Raw genomic sequence first — 23,339 nt, 5'->3', positions numbered from 1 at the left:
AAAAATTATCCAAGCAAACAACACCCATAAAAAAGCTGGAGTGGCCATACTAATATCAGATAATGCAAACTTTATACTCAGGAAGGTTGTAAGGGACAAAGACGGACATTTTATATTAATCAAGGGGTACGTAGAGCAGGAAGAATTCACTCTCCTAAACATATATGCACCAAATGAGGGGCCAGCAAAATATTTAATACAACTGTTGACAAATCTGAAAAATAATATCAACAACAACACAATAATTGTGGGGGACCTTAACACGGCTTTGTCAACACTGGACAGGTCAACCAGACTGAAACCCAACAAGAATATACTAGACCTGAGGAGAGAAATGGAAGAAAGAGGCCTAGTGGATATATATAGGACACTCCATCCCCAGAAACCTGGATACACATTCTTCTCCAATGTACATGGGACATTCTCCAGGATAGACTACATGCTGGCACATAAAACATACCTCCATAAGATCAAGAGGATAGAAATTTTGCAGACTACCTTCGCTGACCACAAGGCTCTGAAATTATTTGTGAACTCCAAAGGGACTCAGAAGAAACACTTTAACACCTGGAAGTTAAACAGCCTCATGCTCAATAACCAGTGGGTCCGAGATGAAATCAAGGAGGAAATAAAAAGGTTCCTGGAAACAAATGACAATCAAGACACAAACTCTCAGAACTTATGGGACACAGCAAAACAGTACTGAGAGGAAAATTTATAGCTTTGCAAGCACACATCAGGAAGGAAGAAGGAGCTTACCTGAGTAGCTTAATGACACAGCTAATAGAACTAGAAAATGCTCAACAAAAGGACCCAAGAATAGGAAGACAGAAGGAAATAACAAAGCTGAGAGCAGAAATCAACGAAGTGGAAACTCAAAAAACAATCCGAAAGATCAACGAAAGCAGAAGTTGGTTCTTTGAAAAAATAAACAAGATTGACAGACCACTGGCAAACCTAACAAAGAAAGAGAGAGAGAGAAACTTGATAACTCGTATCAGGAATGAAAAAGGAGAGATCACTACTGATATGACAGAGATTCAAAGGGTAATCAGAAACTACTTTGAAAAACTCTACGCCACTAAAAATGAGAACCTGGAAGAAATGGATAAATTCTTGGACTCTTATAATCTTCCACGGTTGAAGGAAGAGGATGTAGCATATCTAAACACCCCCATCACCATTGATGAAATTAAAACAGTAATCAAATGTCTGTCGAAAAACAAAAGCCCAGGTCCAGATGGATTCACTAATGAATTCTATCAAACTTTCCAAGAGGAACTACTGCCAATCTTGGCAAGACTCTTTCATGAAATTGAACAAACAGAAACACTTCCAAATAGCTTTTATGAAGCCAACATCACCTTGATACCTAAACCAGACAGAGACGCTACCAAAAAAGAAAATTACAGACCAATATCACTGATGAATGCAGATGCAAAGATCCTCAACAAAATCCTGGCAAATAGGATTCAATGCCTCGTTAAGAAGATCATCCACTACGATCAAGTAGGTTTCATCCCAGGAATGCAAGGCTGGTTTAACATCCGTAAATCTATCAACATAATACACAACATCAATAACAAGAAAAATAAAAACCACATGATCATATCAATAGATGCAGAGAAAGCATTTGATAAGGTCCAACACCCATTCTTGATCAAAACTCTCAGCAAGATGGGAATGGAGGGAACCTTTCTCAATATAGTGAAGGCCATCTACCACAAGCCAGTGGCAAATATTATCCTCAATGGAGAAAAACTGAAAGCCTTCCCTCTAAATTCTGGCACAAGACAAGGCTGTCCTCTCTCACCACTCCTATTCAACATAGCACTGGAAGTACTTGCTATAGCGATTAGGCAAGAAAAGGATATCAAGGGAATCCAGATAGGAAAGGAAGAAGTCAAGCTCTCACTGTTTGCAGATGACATGATACTCTACTTAGAAAACCCTAAAGACTCTACCAAAAAGCTTCTAGAAACAATAGACTCATATAGCAAGGTGGCAGGCTACAAAATTAACACACAAAAATCAATGGCCTTTCTATATACCAATAGTAATAAGGATGAAATGGACATTAAGAAAACAACCCCATTCACAATAGTGCCACACAAACTCAAATATCTTGGAATCAACTTGACTAAATATGTGAAGGACCTATACAAAGAAAACTATAAAACTCTGCTCCAAGAAATAAGAGAGGACACACGGAAATGGAAACGCATACCCTGCTCATGGATTGGCAGGATTAACATCATCAAAATAGCAATACTCCCCAAGGCATTATACAGATTTAATGCCATCCCTCTAAAGATACCCATGACATTCTTCAAAGAAGTGGATCAGACACTTTTGAAATTCATTTGGAACAATAAACACCCTCGAATAGCTAAAGCAATCATTGGGAAAAAGAATATGGGAGGAATTACTTTCCCCAACTTTAAACTGTACTACAAAGCAACAGTTATCAAAACAGCATGGTATTGGAATAAGGATAGGTCCTCAGATCAGTGGAATAGGCTTGAATACTCAGAAAATGTTCCCCAGAGATACAACCATCTAATTTTTGATAAAGGAGCAGGAAATCCTAAATGGAGCAGGGAAAGCCTCTTCAACAAGTGGTGTTGGCACAATTGGATAGCCACTTGCAAAAAATTAAACTTAGACCCCCAGCTAACATCATGTACAAAGGTAAAATCCAAATGGATTAAAGACCTCGATATCAGCCCCAAAACCATAAGATATATAGAACAGCACATAGGCAAAACACTCCAGGACATTATAGGCATCTTCAAGGAGGAAACTGCACTCTCCAAGCAAGTGAAAGCAGAGATTAACAGATGGGAATATATTAAGCTGAGAAGCTTCTGCACCTCAAAGGAAATATTGCCCAGGATACAAGAGCCACCCACTGAGTGGGAGAAACTATTCACCCAATACCCATCAGATAAGGGGCTAATCTCCAAAATATACAAGGCACTGACAGAACTTTACAAGAAAAAAACATCTAACCCCATCAAAAAATGGGGAGAAGAAATGAACAGACACTTTGACAAAGAAGAAATACACATGGCCAAAAGACACATGAAAAAATGTTCCACATCTCTAATCATCAGGGAGATGCAAATCAAAACAACGATGAGATACCACCTCACACCCCAGAGAATGGCACACATCACAAAGAATGAGAATAAACAGTGTTGGCGGGGATGTGGAGAGAAAGGAACTCTTATCCACTGCTGGTGGGAATGCTGTCTAGTTCAACCTTTATGGAAAGCGATATGGAGATTCCTCCAAAAACTGGAAATTGAGCTCCCATACGATCCAGCTATACCACTCCTAGGAATATACCCTAGGAACACAAAAATACAATACAAAAACCCCTTCCTTACTCCTATATTCATTGCAGCTCTATTTACCATAGCAAGACTCTGGAAACAACCAAGATGCCCTTCAACAGACGAATGGCTAAAGAAACTGTGGTACATATACACAATGGAATATTATGTAGCTGTCAGGAGAGATGAAGTCATGAAATTTTCCTATACATGGATGTACATGGAATCTATTATGCTGAGTTAAATAAGTCAGAGAGAGAGAGAAAAACGCAGAATGGTCTCACTCATCTATGGGTTTTAAGAAAAATGAAAGACACCCTTGTAATAATAATTTTCAGACACAAAAGAGAAAAGAGCTGGAAGTTCCAGCTCACCTCAGGAAGCTCACCACAAAGAGTGATGAGTTTAGTTAGGGAAATAACTACATTTTGAACTGTCCTAATAATGAGAATGTATGAGGAAAATGGAGAGCCTGTCTAGAGTACAGGCGGGGGTCGGGTGGGGCGAAGGGAGACTTGGGACATTGGTGATGGGAATGTTGCACTGGTGATGGGTGGTGTTCTTTACATGAGTGAAACCCAAACACAATCATGTATGTAATTAAGGTGTTTAAATAAATTTAAAAAAAAACATCCCTTTCATGACTTTGTCTGCAAAAAAAAAAAAAAAAGAAAGTAAGACTGGCTTTTTCTTCAGAAAAATTGTAATTGGAGGAATAGCCAAATCATTTGAAAGTTAATGCCACAAGAGACTGGTCTTTCAAAGAATAGTGTCTGAAGTTTGTGAGATGAGAGGATCTGAAAACAAATCCTGCCTCACAATAAAGTGATAGGAAATTTGTTTCATATCCAGGTCCTCTTGAAGTGTCTTTTACTTATTCCTTGGAGAGGGATTCATCAATCTTATTGTTTAATACAATATGACCACGTTCTTTGCTCTTCTTGTTTAGAATGGAAGTACTCTGACCTTGGCTTGTCTGACCAGGCCCACAAATATAGTCATGTAACATTCAACATATCCATCTCTATGGGGTTGGCATAATGAATTATGATAACTTTGTTTGTTTGGGCCACACCTGGTGCTACTAAGGAGTTATTCCTGGCTCTACACTCAGAAATTACTACTGGAAGGCTTGGGAGACCATATGGGATACCAGAGATCAAACCTGGGTGGCCATATACAGGACAAATGCCTTACCCTCTATACTATCGCTTCAGCCCCTGAATCATTATAACTTTTGAACTTGGAAACTTTCTTCCCTCAACCCTCTGCATTGAGCAATGAGAATGCCAATCTTCACACACACACACACACACACACACACACACACACACACGGAGCCAAATGTTGAGCAGGGAAAAAAGAGGGATATTGCCTGGGTTTCAAGAGTTTTCCTTTGCCTAATTCTAGTCATTTTGGGGGCCCTACTTTGTAGCCATTTCACAAGCATGGAATTTTTTAATGACCTCCACGTCCTATAAATTTCTCTCTTTAGCTCAGGTGAGAGTCAGGTGGTTTCTGTGGCTGATAACCAAAGGTAGTTGGAGTTGCTCACATTCTATATTGAGCATTAGGTTGTAAGTAAGAAAAATAATGGCAATGGATAATCAGGAATATACTCAAATAAAATACTTCTTTAAGTATATTTTAAAATACACTTTAAGTATTTTACACAAATTATATCCTTTTATATATACACCAACCATATTTTATATAGGTTCTATTTTCATGACTTACTTGGTAGATCAAGAAACTAAGATACAAGGAAAGTTTATAAGTAGCTCATGTTATATACAATGAGGGAACAAGGATCTTACATATACTTGGATTTTACATCTACTTTTTCATCTTTAAAATGATAGAAATAATAGATGTCTTATGGTTGTGCTTTGAAAATTAATTGAAAAGGTCTTCCCAATGTATATAAAACGTAAGAAAAACTAAATAACTAAATTATTTCTTTGATTTATTATAAATGTATGTACTTATTGCATTAATCACACAGGAAGATAATAAAACAAGTAGGAAGAGGTAAATTTCAAATAAATAAAATCCAGTCCTGTTTATGTGACAGGGTTGTACTCATTAGAGCTCTTGGGAAATAGGATTGCCAATCTGCAGTGTTTACACTGAAACTTGTCCTAAGGCAGCTTCTAATAAACAGTTTTGGAGCTTTCTATTTCTTTTGGGAATCAAGACACCCATCTTTTGCAATGCCTCTTGCAACTTTTTTGATCTCCATCTGAGGAATGGCTTATCTCAACTGGGTATGAAATGGTTGAAGGTTAAAAAGCTGAGACTTAGCCTAAGAAGTATGCCCTGGAGTTCTGTTGATCATTCACTTGTTAGAGATAGAAGATGAGAGTTCCAAGAAATAAAGCAACCTGCCTCCAGTTCAACAGTTAGGAATTGGTTTGAAATTCAAGTTCATCACTTGGCTTTCTCATTGTATATGACTTGGGCTACTTATAAAACTTCTCTTGCATTTCAGTTTCTCTCCTGGCTTAGCTCAAAGGCCACCTCTTCATCCAATCTTTCCTGATCTATATGACTATGTCAGGGGCAATCAGAAGTTTTCAGGAATCATTGACCTCCTTTTTATGCCTTTTTACCATTTTGGAGGTCTGCATGTGTGGATCATTTTATCCCAGTCTGTCTTTTTCTCTCCAGCTCAGGACATATTGAAACTACATCTGTTTTTTATTCATTGTTGCATCCCCAGCACAGTTTGCAGTAACAAGCACATAATGTGAACTCAATTACAAATGTGTTGAATGAATGAATGCTTAGACAATGATCTTCTCTGCAGGAGATGTGCAAACACAGGTGATAGGAATCTCCTCTTCATTTGTTACAGGGAAGGTTCTGGTAGCAGATCAGGGTTGAATGGGAGACTTGAAAGGTTCAGTGAGTCTGCGACTCTGAGTTAGTGATCTCTGTTTCCTTGAGTCCTTGCCTAAGGATCAGGTCTTCTACTCCTACTCCATTCCTTCCCAGGGGATAGCCTGACCTGGTGCACAGCAAGCCCAAGGAAAGGCTTTGTTGGAAGCTGCTGGGAACAGCTGCCTGGGGCTCTCAGAAGACCCCACAATTGGGCCTTGTGACTCCTTTAAGAAGTTTTACAAGGTTAAGATTTGCGCCAATACTAAGCCTACAGGCTTTTTTAAAAAAGCTTCTAAAACCATATGTCCACAGCGGCCACTTTTAGAAAGACCAGTGAGCCTTTAAAAGCTTCAAAAACTATTCCTTGGCTTGCATCCCATAGTGGAGAAAGTTCCATGTGTTATGTGTTCAAAAACAGACCTGCTTTTTGTCTCCTTGAATCAGCACCTGAAACATTCTGTGCCTATGAAAAGGGGTCAGAATTGAGTCAGAATACAGGAAGCTTGTTCCCCCAGAGCTGGGATTTCCCTGTAAAACACAGTTAGTGGTACGTTCAAATAACCACCAAACTATTCATTGCTTACCTCCAGACCTCTTTCTAGTGTGCTCTCTTTCCCTATAAGTCCCTTCATTGTGGCTTGCTATGAAGAATTCTGTTAAATGCAAATGCTTAAGGGAACTGTGAGGTATCCCAGAAAAATATTCCCTCAGATAGTTGTTGCACTGAGCAAAAGCCAAGGAAGGACATTTGTTGACTATTCTTTCTCTTCATCCATTTCTATTCCTTGCCACTCCCACTTCATCTTCTTTCTCTCCATCTTTATATTCCTTCCTCTTTTACTTACACATTTTAATCTTTTTTCTTCCTTTTTTTGTTTCTTTTGATCCACAGGGCTTACTTTTGGTTCAGTGCTCAGGGCTCATTCCTAGGAGTACTGGGTATCAAATAAAGATCAGCTGCATGGTCTTTAATTTTTTGAATACCCAAATGCTTAGTAGAAGCCATATATTTAATATTCACTATTTGTATTCTATGTCAAAAGGCCAGGTTTAATGACAATGGAGAGCAATAGGAAGAATATATCTTGGTAAATCAGAGATACAATCTCCCCAAAGACATTATTTATAGGGGGATTGGAGAGGAGTTTGGGGGTAGTATGAACAATATTTGGGGATCTTTGAATCTTTCGATTCTCAGGAAGGAATGTCCTATTGATTTATTTACATAAATGATGAAAGTGAGATATAAAAAGTTGAAGAGTTTGGCTCAGCAGCAATCAGCCAGTGTCCAAACACACATCTGACTATTTCTCTAACACTGTAGATGTAGTATCCAGAGAAACTTCCACACAGTGGGTTCAGGGGTCTGCTACAAGAGAGGTATTATATAACATGAGAGGAGGAGACAAATCATTCCCAGCTAAGAGACTCAGAGAAGATCCTGATACAACTTCCAGCAGCCACAGGGGACTCCCTTTCCATGCCAAATTGCTCACCTTTATCTCCTTTCTTTGTATGTGAAATAGCTTGTTTATTCTCAAACACCCAAGAAAAATGACTGTGTCCTCATGTGCTCTCAAAATGAAATCATTGTGCAAAAGGGAGTGGCCAGTCCTCCTCCTATGTTATCTGGACAGATGGTCACCCAGCTTGTCTCTACTTAGCCTTAATGACAAGAGCTCACTTTCTTCTCAGATAATATATTTTAGACAGACTAGCTTTGCTGGAAGTGGTTCCTTCTTCAGGTTTCCATTATTCTTCCCATCAAGATTACCCATAGTTCCATGTTCTATAGTCTGAAACCACAACCAATTGACCCACGACCATAACAATACAAGAATCATGAAGAGCATGCCATTGTTTTGGGATAATTTTCTTACTTAGAGAAGACCCATCTCTGTTTCTTCATTCTGGTCTACCTCAAGAGAGTTTGAGAAAAAATATATACATTAGTTCTAGGTGCAAAAAATACAGCTTAGAATGGTAGAGTAGGTGCCTACATATTTGAGGTCTTAAATTACATCCCTGGTACCTGATCATCACAGATTACTCCCTATCGCTCTTAGCACCATAGGGACCAGAATACTGCAACAGTGGGCCCAAGCAATGAATATTTAGTCCAATATCACTAAATAGAGCATCACTAATAGTGACCTCTGGCCTACAAGCATCCCTAGAGACTCCAATTAAAAATTGTTTTATAAAAATATATATGTTCTATAAAAAATAGGCTACTGAAGTTATAGTCAGCTTTATCAATCATCAGGGACAATTTGCTTCACCCACTGAGATTCAATTTCGTCATACACAAAATGAGATGGCAATACTTCATGTGATTTTTAATCTAGAAAATGGAATAGATAGAATAAGCATATGAAAAAAAAGTGACTTTTGTTCAGGAGTGTCTCTGAAATTTAGTAAATAAAGCCATTCTTCCTTGGTGGGGACTAAAGAAATCAGCCCAAAGTTTATTTTGAAGAACTACAGCCTTAGGGCACTTCAGACGCATGGAGCTGAGATGCACAAATTTAAGCTAGAACCAAATCTTCTAGAGAGCTTGTTCAATAGAGATGACCCAACCCAGGTTGCCACCTCAGTGGATCTGGGGAGAAGCTGAATGTGTAATAAGCCTTCCAGTTAGGTTGAAGGTTCAGGGATCCCACTTTGAGAAATTCTCAGTACTTACATAACCTGTGATATAGAACAGCACAAGCATTTTGATTTAATTCAACCAATTTGCTAAGGACATAGCCACTTCATCTTTAGAGTAGTAGAAGCCAACCCAGAAAATGTGATGATTTACCACTTAAATTTTTTTTTCAATTTCTATTACACTAATATGGGTACCATTATACCATTATACTGTGGGTACATGATGCTCTGACATCTATATAGTCACTATAGCACCATTTTTGATAATGACAAGAACTGGAATTAAAAATCCAGACAGTCCCCAAATATGTGTTTGTTTTTCTGGGTTTTTTGTTGTTGTTGTTGTTGTTTTTGTTTGTTTTTTTTTGGCTAAATCTGGAGATGTTGGATCAAGGTTTGAGGATCACTGGAAGTGCTTAAGGGATCATGCAATGCTGGGGATTGGACCTAGGGCTCCCAAATGCAAAGCATTTAACCCCAACCCTTTACTTTTATTCCCTGAAACCACTGTGTTCTTAACCCCCACTTTAAAAAAAGTAAACTGGGACACAGAGGAATTGAATCTTGCCTAAGTCACACATTCTTAAGTAGTTAAAGTTCTTTTCAAACCCAGATTCTTCTGACAAGTACTAAGATCAATCCAAAGTAGGGTGTGTTGTAGGCAGTATCCATGCCAATATGAAACTTGGAACTTCAACCATGAGGCACAATTTTCATTTTATTCTCGTGTGTGTGTGTGTGTGTGTGTTAGACTTTGTTGAGTAATTGCCTGCTTTCTCCAGGCACTTGATAGGGGAGACATAGTCTTTCTGGGGATCAAATGACCAACAGAAGGAAAATAACTTATAACAGGCCGTTCTTCATTCTTTCTCAGCTGGTGTTTTTCCTTCAGAGCTTGGAAAGAAATGTGGCCTCCACACTCTAAATTGGACCATCAATTACTTAGGTCCTGAATATGCAGCGCTCATTAGAGCTACATTGGCCACAGTAGTGCACCTGGGTTGAGAAAAGTAAACTTGCCTCAGCTGTTTCCATCCATGCCACCCTCTAACATGGAGCCTGGCAGGGGGGCAGCAGGCACTGATGTGACCAATTATTTCTGTCCTCAGTTGCTAGGTCATAAATCCTGCATTGGCACTCAGTTCCCAGGTTCTTCTAGAGGAAAGCTGGCTTTTTGGAGCAACTCTACCTCCTGGCAGTGGGCTGGTGTGAGGTTGTGGTTAGAACTCTCAGCCCTTAAACCAGAATGTGGCTGAGACCTCATTATGGTCTGTCAATAAGCTGCTGTGTGACCATCCTGCTCATGAAACCCAGTACCTCCCATGGTGGTGCATCTAGCATCATGTTTGAGAAAAGAGGTTACATTTCAGGAGGGGACACTGAAGATACTAGGTTGGATCTAATGTTCCAGGCATGGTTTTCTGTCTAATGTCAATAAGATTGGCACATTTGACCTCTATCCAGCAGGAGTCAACTGAGAGAATGAGGCAAATATATAAGCAATAAATGAACATGCAAGGATTAACTATCCAAGCTTTAGAGTCATCTGGTCTAAAGTAGTTTCATAGACAGACCATTTATTCAATACCCTATTGCTCCCTTATCCTGGCTTTCAAAATGTGAGCCACTGTTTAAGTTGACAGAGACATTTAAGACAGTTATTCATTAGGTACATGAAGAAGAAAGGCTGGTATATTTTACACAGCCAACCAACATGCACCCTTAAAGTATGAAGCAAAGTCATGACAATTCCTATTCTGTTTTTGCCCATATTACTATCCATGTTTAAAAAGCCCTAAAAACTTTTATTCTATGCTTTCTGGGCACATAATTGCAACCACCATAAAATCCGCATCTATTATTTCCTGCTATTCTGTTCATTCCTGGGTGTGGATGTTTGCAACCCATTTTTTTTTTTGTAAGACTCAAGCAATTTTACCTAGGAAAATATCCCAAACTTGGAGTTTTAGTAAGGGGGATAATTTCCCAGAATGTCCTAAAAAATAATGCAATAAAAGGATAATGCAAAGTGTAACCTCAGCTTGTGCCCTTTATTGAAAGTTCTTCCTTCATTCCGTTGCATTTGTGCATTATTCTTATTTCTTGATTATCTCCTTAATCATTGACTCTTCAAAGGCACCAACCAAAAGTCTCCTCTTCCATCTCTGTGACTCAGTTGCTCTGTGCAACAGCACCCTCTCTGTAACCTCTTTATCCTGAAACACAATCTTGATTAACTTTGTTTATTTCTTGGATAGTATGATGGTTAGCCAACGTCTTCCTGAGCTGCCAGGCCAGACTGAGTTTTTGTGTGGTGTTCTGAATGAGAATGTGTCTGCCCTCTCTGTGAACCTCACTCCCCTGAGATGGCAAAGCTTGTTCTTTTAAAAACTGTTTTGAAAATGCTCGTGGGCAAATTGTTTTTTTCAAATGCACAATGAGACAAAGTGCAGAGCTATATTGAGTGCTAAGGGTGATGGCAGTTTTAAAATGTTTGTATTCATTAACTTAGCTTTTTTGGTGAATGAATATTGTGGGTTTTAACTTTGGTTTGTTTTAATGCAAGGGAATAAATGGAAAAATTCATCCTCTGTTTTTCTGTTTGATTTGTGTTATGATTTAGGCAACGTAGTTACAATAGAATTAAAGATTTTAGTAATAATGTCAAAGTTACTGTACTCCAGCGCCACCAAAATGTCTAAGATATGCCATCACTGTTCCTATGTCACCTATAAGTTCACTTCTTCATTCTCTTTATTACTTCCCACACTACTTGGCAATTTGAATTTTATAATTAAAGGGCAAGGATTTTCTTTCATTTAATATTGTTTGCTTCCTTGTTTTGTCTCACCATAGATGTGTGAAGTGGTTCCATATTTGTTTTTTTCCTTCTAACTTATTTTACTTAACATCGCATCCTCTAATTTTAGTCAAGTTGCAATGAACTGCACAATCTCATTTTTTCTATTTTTTTTAATTTTTTCTCATTTTTTTCCTTATAGAACTGTTGTATTGATTATGTGTATATTCACACTACAATTTCTTTATCTATGTATGGATCATTGGACATCTGGTTGACCCCTAAAGACTACCAAAACAGGTCTATCTGCCAATGGTGCTGGAGGAGGTTCATGGGATGGAAAGGGGTGGAGAAGCAAAGAAAATGCAAAGCCAAGCCAGAACTTAACAGAATTACAATATGCTCCAGGAATTTAAGGAGCTCATACAAGCTGAACATGAGCAGAGAGGGGACAAGGAGAAAAATCACCCACACCTCAAGTACACTTTACACTTCCTTGACTGTGGTTTCTGATGTGTGCTTCTCTGTGGTTCACACATCTCTAGTGTGTATTTCTAATTCCAACTCTCCAGAAACAAACACAGTTGACTTCCCAGAATCAGCTCTCGTTACCATTTGTTGAAAGTGCTTTGGATAATGAGTTCTTAAGGCAAGGTGACCTAGACAGAGTAGATAGCAGAAATACCTACATAGTTGAAGACAGGAACACAACAAATGACACAGCACCCCAGAGGATGGGTAGATATTTTCCACAAAGGGCTAGCTTAGAAATTTTCCCAAAGTAGCAAAGAGATGTGGTATCTTAGTCCAGGACATAACCAATGATTAAAAACAAGGAATTAATACCTGAAAGAAATATTATTATGATATTCTCTGCCCCTTCCCCAAAGTTAATTCACTATAAATTCCAGATTCAGTTGTATGCTTCAAATTAATGGCTTTGGTAAAAAAAAAAAAAGACTACATTGTTTATATGAATAGGATTCTTAAGTAATCAAGATTAAAATACAATACTTTCATAAAACTAGATTTAATTTTTAGATAGTTTCTTGTGCTCAATATGGCCTTAGACAACTAACTTGACCCTATGAGTACCCAGTATCTTTTAGGGGCTAAAATGAAATTTGAATTGAGTCATTTAAATGATAAGTATTTGATTTATTAACTAAAGACCATAAAATTCCCCCAGAATTTAATGATTTAAAAAACATACAATGATATCTCCTATTTTTGTATGATAACTGGGACTTGGATAGGGATTTCTTGCTAAGAGGTTCTTTTCCAACTATAGTTAGATGATTCCTAATCAGTAGTCATGTAAGGGTTCAACTGAAAAGATATCCAAGATGGTATTAATATAGTTAATTGTTATTGTTCTAAAATGCTTCACTAGATCTGTTGAATAAAATACCTAACTATAATCTTCTCATGTGACATAGACTTTTTTTAGAGAGGATCCAAGTCAGGATCCAAAATGGAGTATTCCAGGAGCCATCAATACAGAGGAGGGTGTGTTGGAGGTATTTTGGGACATAGTAGAATATACCATTATGTTATCTTTTGGGACATATCTTTTTATATCATATGTCTAGGAACATAAACATACCTTTTTAAAATATGATGCTGTGGCTTTTAAAATATGTTCCCTTGCCTGGAAATTCCTGATCATCATTTCTGATATAGTTACTCACTGATGCTTTCAAATGTAAAGCATTATAATTCTAAAGCTTAATATGCTTCAAAAGTGTATTTTCTGTCCACCATCATACTCATCCCATTGCTGATAATAGTTTTCATTTCAAAATGTGTATTTTGCCTTCTGGTGTGAAGATCTATGACCATTTACATAGATAGGAGAGGCAGGAGCAATTTTTTTAGACTATTAACCAGAACATGAGGTCTTGATATATATCAGTTCTCTCTTCTCCAATTTCCAATTAGACTCATTTTTTGTTTTCAAATATTTCAATTGGCAAAAGACATAGCTCAGTAACATAACATTTATTTTGAAAGTGTGGGACCCTGGGTTTTATTACCTGCATTGAAAGAACAGTAAAATCATTTATATATATATATATACATATATATATATATATCTTTAATATTTACCTGACACTTAAAAGATTATCTAAGTGAGACTTCTCTTAATCTACAGATGGGAATGCTAAGATCCAGTGGAAGTATCTCTACCCACAGGACTTCAAAGGAGATGATGGTCTTGATGTTTGCTCATAAAAGCAATTTCTGTGGCTGGAGTGATGGCACAGTGGGTAGGGTGTTTGCTATGCACTCAGTTGACCCAGGTTTGATCCTTGGCATTCCATATGAGTGTCTGAGCCTGTCAGGAATGAATTCTGAGTGCAGAATCAGGAGTAACCCCTGAGTGCTGCTGGTGTGACCCAAAAAGCAGACAAACAAATAAACAAAAAAACAATTGCTTTTCACATCACTTTATTATTAAAGTATTTCTATCTATACCCTGAAAATGTGAGGTAATGAAATGCTACAAGTTTAGGAATTAAATATATCTACATTAGTTTTTCAGCTCTTTTATTTATGTTGTAATTTTAAGAAAATTGCTTAATTTCTCTTTATTCTAACAATAATATAAATCAAGGAAGGGTTTGCAAGATGTTATTAGTGCTGAATGATATTAATATCAAGTATTTGACTCAAGTCAGATGCTCAATATTTAGTGTCAATATTTGTTTTTTATTTTGTTTCACAAAAATTAGCACAGTAGATATTGTATTCCCACTTTACACATTAGGAAACTGAGGCTCAAAAAGCTTTGTGGTTTCCTAAGCCTCAAACCAATTCCGGGGCTTAATATTAAACAAAAGTCAATATCAACTCTGGGGTTTGAAATTCAGCTTTGATATCAGGAGGAAATAATCTCATTCCCCATAGTTTATAACATGGTACATAATAACCCACACTTCCATAATAAAAATACATTCTAAACAGTAAGAATTTACTATTTTAAAGATTATTTGGAAACAAGGAATTACCATCCCTCCCCCCCCCACAAAGACATCTTCAAACCTGGGTTCTGCCCAATCATTTAGCACTTTGTCTAACTACTTTTTCAAGTTTCTATGGTTTATTTAATCTTTAACAATAATGTATATAGGAAAAGTAAAAATAATTATCCTGTATATAGATGAGAAAATAGAGGCTTACTTTCAGCAAAATAATCACTCGTTCTTGAGTGAATCTACCAAGTATACTATCTGCTATTAGGTACTGTGAAGGAACCCAGAAGATTGTGAATAGACCCTTTATGTACTCATGAAACTGATGTCATAGTCACTTTTTGCAAGACCAACTAGGAACCATTTCAAAAATTGTGACCTTCCTGAGAGGGCATCATAAGCAGAGGATAACAGGAATAAGAGCAAGACAGAAACCGTGGAGAAAGGGAACCAGCTGTCTACTGGACAGAGATGCTAGTCAGTCCCCAAGGAGTCTTCCCTTCCAATCTAGTGGGCAAGGAAGTATTTCACCCTGTCACCACCCACCTTCTCTACACAGCATCTGCCCTCTACACAGATCTTGACATCTGCATCAAAGCTCAACGTGGGAGCAATCTCTGAGAAGCAGGTTCCTCCACTTTATGCAGGGCACATGTTTGAGAAAGTTTGTTAAAAAAAAATATGTGCCCAAGAGCCCAGGAGAGAGTGACTTTAAAAGAAAAATAGTTATTGTGATTTGGGGTTGCTCTCTCCCCTAACCTTTACCACTTTCTCTATTACAAATAAAGTTCATTTCTAAGTCTTCATATTATATTTGACTTCTCTCCACCAAACACGATCAGAATTTTCAAAACATTCTAGTTTCCACAGAAGTGAAAAATAAAAATGGAAGCCAGGAAGGAGCTCTTTGGCCTGAAAGAAATCCAGCTTCCTCACCTTATTTCTGTGTATAGTCACCAGAGGACTCAAATTGCAATAGCAGATCTTACTCAGATGTGTGTTGTGGACAATGTATGCATTGCACTTGAACTTTATTTGATTCACCTGAAATACTTCACAGAATAATAGGAAGAGTCCACGTGTCAACCCCATAGACTTACCTTATCAAATGCTCTCTTATATAATGTTTTTATAAGGAACTTGGCCACCACACTCCTTTTCACATTTGGGTCTTTTTTCTCCACTGACTGCCATACACAGTTATGTCCAAAGAAGAAATCAGCATCAAAAATGATGAACATTTTTAAAATTCTGAGTGATGTTTGGAAGCAGAGGAAAAAAAATATATATATGAACTTAAGATTTTTGTTTAATTAGTATCTTTACTTAAGCACCATGATTACAAACATGTTTATAGTTGGGTTTCAGTCATATAAAAAGTATAGCCCCCTTCACCAGTGCAACCTTCCCCCATCAATGCCCCCCATTTCCCTCCTCCCCCACCCCCTGCCTGTCTTTGAGACAGGCATTCTATTTCTTTCACTCACTACCATTGTCATAATAGTGTTGGTGTAATTGCTCTAACTGCACTCAACAATCTTTGTGGTAAGCTGTATATCATGGGCTGGCATTTTCAAACCTCATCTCTATTGTCTCTGGTATTACCATACTATCTTTTATTTTTCTTAAATCCCACAGATGAGTGAGACTATTCTATGTCTATCTCTCTCCTGCTGACTCATTCCACTCAGCATAATAGTTTCCATGTCCATATATATATAGAAAAATTTTATGACTTCACTTTTCCTGACAGCTGCACAGTATTCCATTGTGTATATGTACCACATTTTCTTTAGCCACTCGTCTTTGGTTAGGCATCTGGGTTGTTTCCAGATTCTGGCTATTGTAAATAGAGCTGCAATGAACATAGGCATGCAGAGGGCATTCTTGTATTGCTTTTTGCTCTGTGTGTGTGTGTGTGTGTGTGTGTGTGTGTGTGTTCCTAGGGTATCTCTAGGAGTGGTATAACTGGGAAGCTCAATTTCTAGTTTCTTGAGGATTATCTATATTTTCCTAAAAGACTGGCATTCCCACCAACAGTAAATGAGAGTTCTTTTCTCCCTGACATCCATAACAACACTACTTGTTTTTGTTCTTTGTGCTGTGTGCCAGTCTCTGTGGTATGAAATGGTACCTCATTGTTGTTTTGATTTGCATCTCCCTGATGATTAGTGATTGGAGCATTTTTTTTCATGTGCTTTTTGACTACCTGTATTTCTTCTTTGAGAAAATGTCTGTTGATTTCTTCTCCCCATTTGGGGGGGGGGGCTTGGGCCACACTGGGTGATTCTCAGGGGTTACTCCTGGCTATGCACTCAGAAATTGCTCCTGGCTTGGGGACCATATGGGACACCAGAAGATCGAACCGTGGTCCATCCTAGATTAGTGCATGCAAGGCAGATACCCTACCGCTTGTGCCACCATTCCGGCCCAACTTCTCCCCATTTTTTGATGGGATTAGATATTGAAGTGTTTTTTTCTTCTCTTTTAGTACACTTTGCATTGGGGTAATCATTGGCAAGAACCTTGTCCCAAGAATCTAGAAAGCAAGCTCTACTAGGAACTCAGTGTATGACCTTAGGCAAATAAGTCCACTCTCTGAACCTCAATCTTGTAACAAAAATGATGGAGCAGGGAGTCCCTAGAGAATAGAATTTAGTAAGAGAAACCTCTCCACTCGATCCACACAGACCTGGCTTCAAATCTCAGTTCAGATCATTTAACTTGTCCTTTCGCCTTGACCTCTCAAAGACACAGTTGCCTCAACCTAAAAAAAAAAAAAAAAAACTATTCAAAAGAGTTATCTAGCCTCCCAATGCTTACTACAGACTGTGTTCTTTACACTGACTGTATAGAAAGAGAGGTATAGTAAGTGCACCCCATATACACCTCAGCCCAGGCCCTTTGCCTGGTCTGTATTGTGAATGGGGGGACAAGGAAGCTGAAAGAAAAAAAAAAGAGTTACCTAGAGGATTCAGTGAATAAAACCACATCACAAGTTTAATAGTTTACTTGGTTTAGAGTAACTATTGTCAGGATGGGGGACACACTTGTTTACTCAGGACTTACTCCTGGCTTTATGCTCAGGGATCCCTCCTAGTGGAGCTTTTGGGACCAGCTGGGGTGCCAGGAATCACATCTGGGTTGGGCACATGCAAGGTAAACACCCTACCTACTGCACCATCTCTATAGTTCCTAAAGCAACTTTTTAATAAAAGAACTTGATATGTGATTAAAACAATTATCATTATTATTACTCTCAGATGTTTGATATTTAGGTTGTAATCAACCTTAGCAAGGGTGTATTTTGAAAAGCTATCTTCTCCCCAGGGACCATGGGGAGAAGATGCCCTCCTAAAAGAGGGCATACATCCAGTCTAGTACACATTCACAATCACATTTGGGTCTTTTCTTTTTTCCTCTCATGATTCATACTCAGATATGTCCTAGGAAAAACATGAGTTCTTCTTCCTGCATCTCATGTTTTCCTTTTTGTCTTGCCCTGCCTGACCGAAGTCTGCTAGTTGGAGCTGCTGCACTCTGGGCTCATAGTAGTCAGGCAGCCAGATGGGAGAGGAAATCAGAATAAACATGTTTTGCAAGAGCAGGTCTAGTTTAAGTGAAAGCAATTCTAAATAAGGACAACCCAGGGCCCTGGCTGCTTGCTGCAGCTTCCTCCCCACAGGGGTTTGCATGGAAAACCAAAGGTCAGGCTGATAAGCTGGGGGTGCCTGAGCCAGGCTGGCAGGAAGCTCAGGACAAGCCTCCTCCAGAGTTTCAACTCATCATAGGCCAGGGGTGTGGGCTCAGGGACAGGGAATTCAATTTATTCTAATTCCAGCTCCTCTATTGTGATGAAACATGGTTCTTCAGCTCCATGCACCTTAGATGCCCTCGCCAGTAAAAACAAGAAAATTTCCCTGGGTTTCCTTGAAGAAAACTGCAGAAGTACTTAAGTCAAAGTAGTTATTAACCAAAAAGTGATTTTCAAAATTCAGGAGTAGTCAGAATTGGAGTTTCATCACTGCTTTATGGCCTTTTAGACATGTAACCATTGGACATGTAACCTTTTAGACATGTAATCTGTTTATTTTACAAAATCCCATTTTTTGTATGTGTTTCCTACCTATCCTGGGTTCTTATGATTACAGGAACATCAGAAAAATAAGCTCTGAATAAGTTTCTGTGTTCATTTCTCTAGGAATGCTGTAATAAATAAATCTGTATAAACCTGTTGAGTTATCACAACAAAACTGTATTGTCATGTTTTTAATTGTTTTAATAAAATTTCATTGAATCACAAGGAGATACACATATACAAACTTATTCATGATTGAGTTTCAGTCATACAATGTCCAACAGCCATCATTCACCAGTGCATATTTCCTGCCACCAATGTGCTCAGTTTGCCCCAATCTTCCCTCTGCCTGCCTCTATGACAGAGGCATTTACCCTAACTGTCTGACACACACACACTGTCTTCCTCTTTTTCCTGTTAGACACTATGATTTGCAATATTGTTACTGAAGGGTCATCATGCTCCTTTCAGCACTCAGTTCTTGTCCACAGTGATTATTTCCAACTATCATCATCATAATGATCCCTTCTCTGCCCTAACTGCACTCCCCATTCTTTGTGGCAAGATTCCTATCATGGATCAGTCCTTCTGGCCCTTGTTTCTATTGTCTAGAGGCCAGAAATCTAAAATAGGTTTTACTAATCAGCTCCAAGTCAGTTCCAAGCCCAGGGGTATCTAAAAAGGGATACATTTATTCCCAGTTCCCTTCATTTTTAGGAGATTCCAGAATTCCTTGGCCTGCAACTGTACCTCACTGGACTCATGAACTGTCTTGCTCTATATAGTGAAAGAAAAAAAAAATTCTCCCTCCCTCTTATTATGGACCCTTGTGATAACATTTAGAGCCTAGATGGATAATTTAAAATAATTCACATCATTTAAACATTATTATCACAACTACAAAGTCTTTGTCATATAGCATGTATAGTTTCCAGAGACAAGGACCTAGTTCCTCTGATTCCTATTAATCTAATTAAAGGTAAATGCTTAAGTTTTCCTGTATATTTATGAGATAACTGCTTAATTATTAAAGGCATAGGAAGTCTCAGAAGAATCCCTCTAGTATAAAAATACCTGTGATGAAAGCTGAGAATTAATGACCATTCAAAAATAATAACATTGAAATACTCCATGTTCTCATGCCTGCATGGAATTGCATCTTAGTTTTCTCCTTATCTTAGTAAATGATAAGAGACACTAGATACAGTATGGATGTCTAGATTCATGGAAATATTTTCATAAATTTGAATTTAATTTGGGTAAGGAAACAGCAGTGGTGTATACATATGAAATCAGATGACCTGAATATAATCTGGCCCTTCACTTATTAGTTGTGAGATTTTGAATTAATTACTTAAATGTCTTAGAAGCTTCAGGATTCTCATGTATAAATTGAAAATAATGTATTTGCCACACGGGGATTTTCAAATGACAAATAAAATGATCCATGTATAATTTTCATAATACCTGGCACATGAGAAACACTTGGGATAATATATGCATTGGCTAATATGACCTATAAAAGATTTTCAAATTTAATTAATTTAATATTTCTTCTGTATCTATCAAGAACTGACTAATACAGTGGGGAGGGAAATATGGTTGGGTAGTTCCAGAGGGACTAGTAACCTATCTCCAGGTGTTTAATAAAAATGCAAAATTAATTGTTTTACTTTTTATCTTTCCCGCAGATTTCAAAATGGAATCTAGATGAATTCATTGGATTAACTTAAGTTTATTTTTTCTGAGGGGGATAGTGCTTTCCTGACATGCACAATTCAGTTTGATGTCAACACTACCTACGGTTCTCCAACACCAAAGTTTCCCTGACCACCTACTAGGAATGATAACTAAATAGAGAGCCAGAAATAGGCCCTTAACACAGCTGGGTGAATATTTCTGAACAAGGATATTCCAAAACATCATTTCACTGGGGCTGGAAAGTTGAAGGACTGGTGAAGCCAGAAATGGATTAGTAGTTGGGAAGTTTCATGTGATCCAAGACATATTTCTAAGTTCATTGTTTGGGCTGGAGTGATAAGATGGAACTGGGTAGGGACAAAATTGTCAATAAAAATAATATCTTCGTCAAATAGAAGTAGGAAAGATAATAGAAATATACATATACATATGTTTATGTTTATATATATTCTAATATATATCCTAATATATATCATATATATATATATATATATCCTAAGACCCAAGGTATCAGAGGACCTCAAGAATGATGCAGAGTTAAATAAATAGTGCCTAAAATATATGGCTTGAGTTATGGCTAATGTATAATGCAGTCTGAATTATAGGACTTAGTATCAGACTGCATTATAGAACTTAGTTTTAAGAACTATATGTCCTAAAAAAAAGAACAATGTGTCCTACTAAGAGAATATATATGTACAAAGCAAATTAAAAAGAGACTGTAAAATTTAGTTTTTTGAAGTTCTATAGCACACATATACAACAGAATGCCCAGTAAATATAAAAAAAATGTTCCAAACTAACATGACATTTCAATGGATTTCATACAGTTTCCTTTAAATCCCACCCCTTTCAAAACATCCTTTGAAGAATCAAAAACTTGAGATCTCCAAAAAGATTATCTGATTTGAGTCTCTGCTTTCAAGGGCTTGTTTATTCCCACATTATAGATAAAGTTATAAAGCTCAAAGAAACACAGGAATTGGTGGTGGAAAGAAGTGACAAGATTGATTCTTCTGTTTCTGAATATTTTACTTTACTTTCAAATTGAGTAAGTAAGAAAATACAACTTTTAATGATAACTTTCATAGTCTAAAAGAACAACTTTTAACAATGCCGCTTTTATAGAATAAGAGGACAAGGGAATACAATTTATCAAAGAGGATACCTTGACCCTACATTATAGAAATGAGAAAGAAAAATAAACTGAGGAAGATGGAATAGAGGAATAGTACAGTGGGTAGCATGATTGCCTTGTATGTTATTGACCTAGGTTTGATTTTCCCAGCACCCCATATGGTCCCTATGCCCACCAGGAGTGATCTCTGAGTGCAGAGCCAGAAATAAGCAATGAGTACAATTCAGTATGCTTCCCCCCTAAAAAAAAAAATTGGAGAGAGTAGGGAAGAGCAATATGGTGTATGTATATATCTAAGGCACAGAGGCAACATTGGTAAGCATGAGATTCAATAATAACAACCAAAAATTAAAATGTAACTGTCTAAGAGGCAGGTAGAAGGCCGGAAGGAATTTGAGAACATTGTTGGATGGAAATCAACACTGGCTGTGCAATATGTGATGGCATCTTTGTGAAGGATCTTATAGTGTGTGCCTGAAACTCAACAGTATAGCTCAACTTTGTAAATTATGATTTCTTAAAGACTTTCAAAATAAAAATAAAATTAAGATAACTGCAATAAGAGCAAAAAAGGTAGGTTCTCTGTTTTTTAAATATTTTACTTTACTTCTAAACAGAAATTTTAATTGCTGGATCCATTGTATTAATCTGAAGTATTAATAGCTGAAAATGACTAAAAAGAACAATCCAAATAACAATAGGGTAAATAAACATGTATTTCTGTCTTATGTAAAAAGATGCTTGCCTACAAATATTTACAGCAAAATTTCACAAGAGTTTAAAGGTAAAAACAACTAAATACCTATCAATGATAAACAGATTAAAATTGTGATCTCTATATACAATGAACAATTGTTTAGTAATAAAATGATCAGAATAGTATATCACAATTAAGACCAGAAAGTGTCCCCCAAAATTTTCAAAATACTGATATAGATCCAATGCATATGAGTCTAAAAAACAGTGAAAGGAACAGATCACATGGTCACTTAGACTACTATTTTTATAAAATGTTCATTATAGTTAAAGGCATGGAGATGAAAAATAGACTCCTGGTTTCCAGGGACTGAGGGAAATGGGGAAGGGAAAAAAAAAACTTCTTAATAGGAACAGTGCTTCCTTCTGAAGTAATTAATATACCTAGAATTAGAGGTGATTTTTTCCACCACACTTTGCACTTTAAAATGGTTAGCAGTTAATATAAATTTTACCACAATTTTTAAACAAAATAAATACAGTACTGAGGCATTTAGAATAGAACTCAAAGATAACTTTATGACAATTTCAGAGACTCAGGCTCCTCTCTTTCAGTTCTGCCGTTGACAGTCCCTCTGGTGTCATATAGTTCAAAAAGGCAGCTCAGACATCCTTAGTGACAAGCAATGCAGTTAATAGGTCAAAGAAAGAATAGAGAACAGAGCAGAGGGAAAGACCCAAAATAATGACACCTAAATTGAAATTTAGAGGCTCTAAATTGAAGAATGACAAGGAATAGCTTTCTTTTTTTGGGGGGGGGGTGCTTCCGAATAACTTTCTTTTTGTTCTGTTTTGATTGTTTTGGGGCCACACCTGGTGGCACTCTGGTGGGACTCCTGGCTCTGTGCTAATAAATCACTCTTGGCAGGCTGGGGGTACCATATCGGATGCTGGAAATCGAACCCAGGTCCTTCCAGGACTGGCCACATGCAAGGCAAACACCCTCCACTGTATTATTGCTCTGGCCCAGGAATAACTTTCTATTAAAAATATTCAAAAAGCCAAAACAATAGTGCAG

General features: G+C 37.5%; 1 protein-coding gene and 1 non-coding gene across 3 annotated transcripts in view; both read left to right on the top strand.

Annotated features, from left to right (window-relative positions):
- FGGY (FGGY carbohydrate kinase domain containing) overlaps positions 1-23,339 on the top strand; it is a 941,338-nt gene that overhangs the window by 398,013 nt on the left and 519,986 nt on the right. The window lies entirely within an intron of this gene.
- LOC126012522 (small nucleolar RNA SNORA51) lies at positions 17,455-17,586 on the top strand. Its single transcript, XR_007496980.1, has one exon. It is a non-coding gene; the product is annotated as a small nucleolar RNA SNORA51 (small nucleolar RNA).

This window comes from Suncus etruscus, chromosome 6, assembly GCF_024139225.1.
Source record: "Suncus etruscus isolate mSunEtr1 chromosome 6, mSunEtr1.pri.cur, whole genome shotgun sequence".
In the NCBI taxonomy this organism is placed as follows: domain Eukaryota; kingdom Metazoa; phylum Chordata; class Mammalia; order Eulipotyphla; family Soricidae; genus Suncus; species Suncus etruscus.
This window is presented reverse-complemented; position numbering and strand designations above follow the sequence as displayed.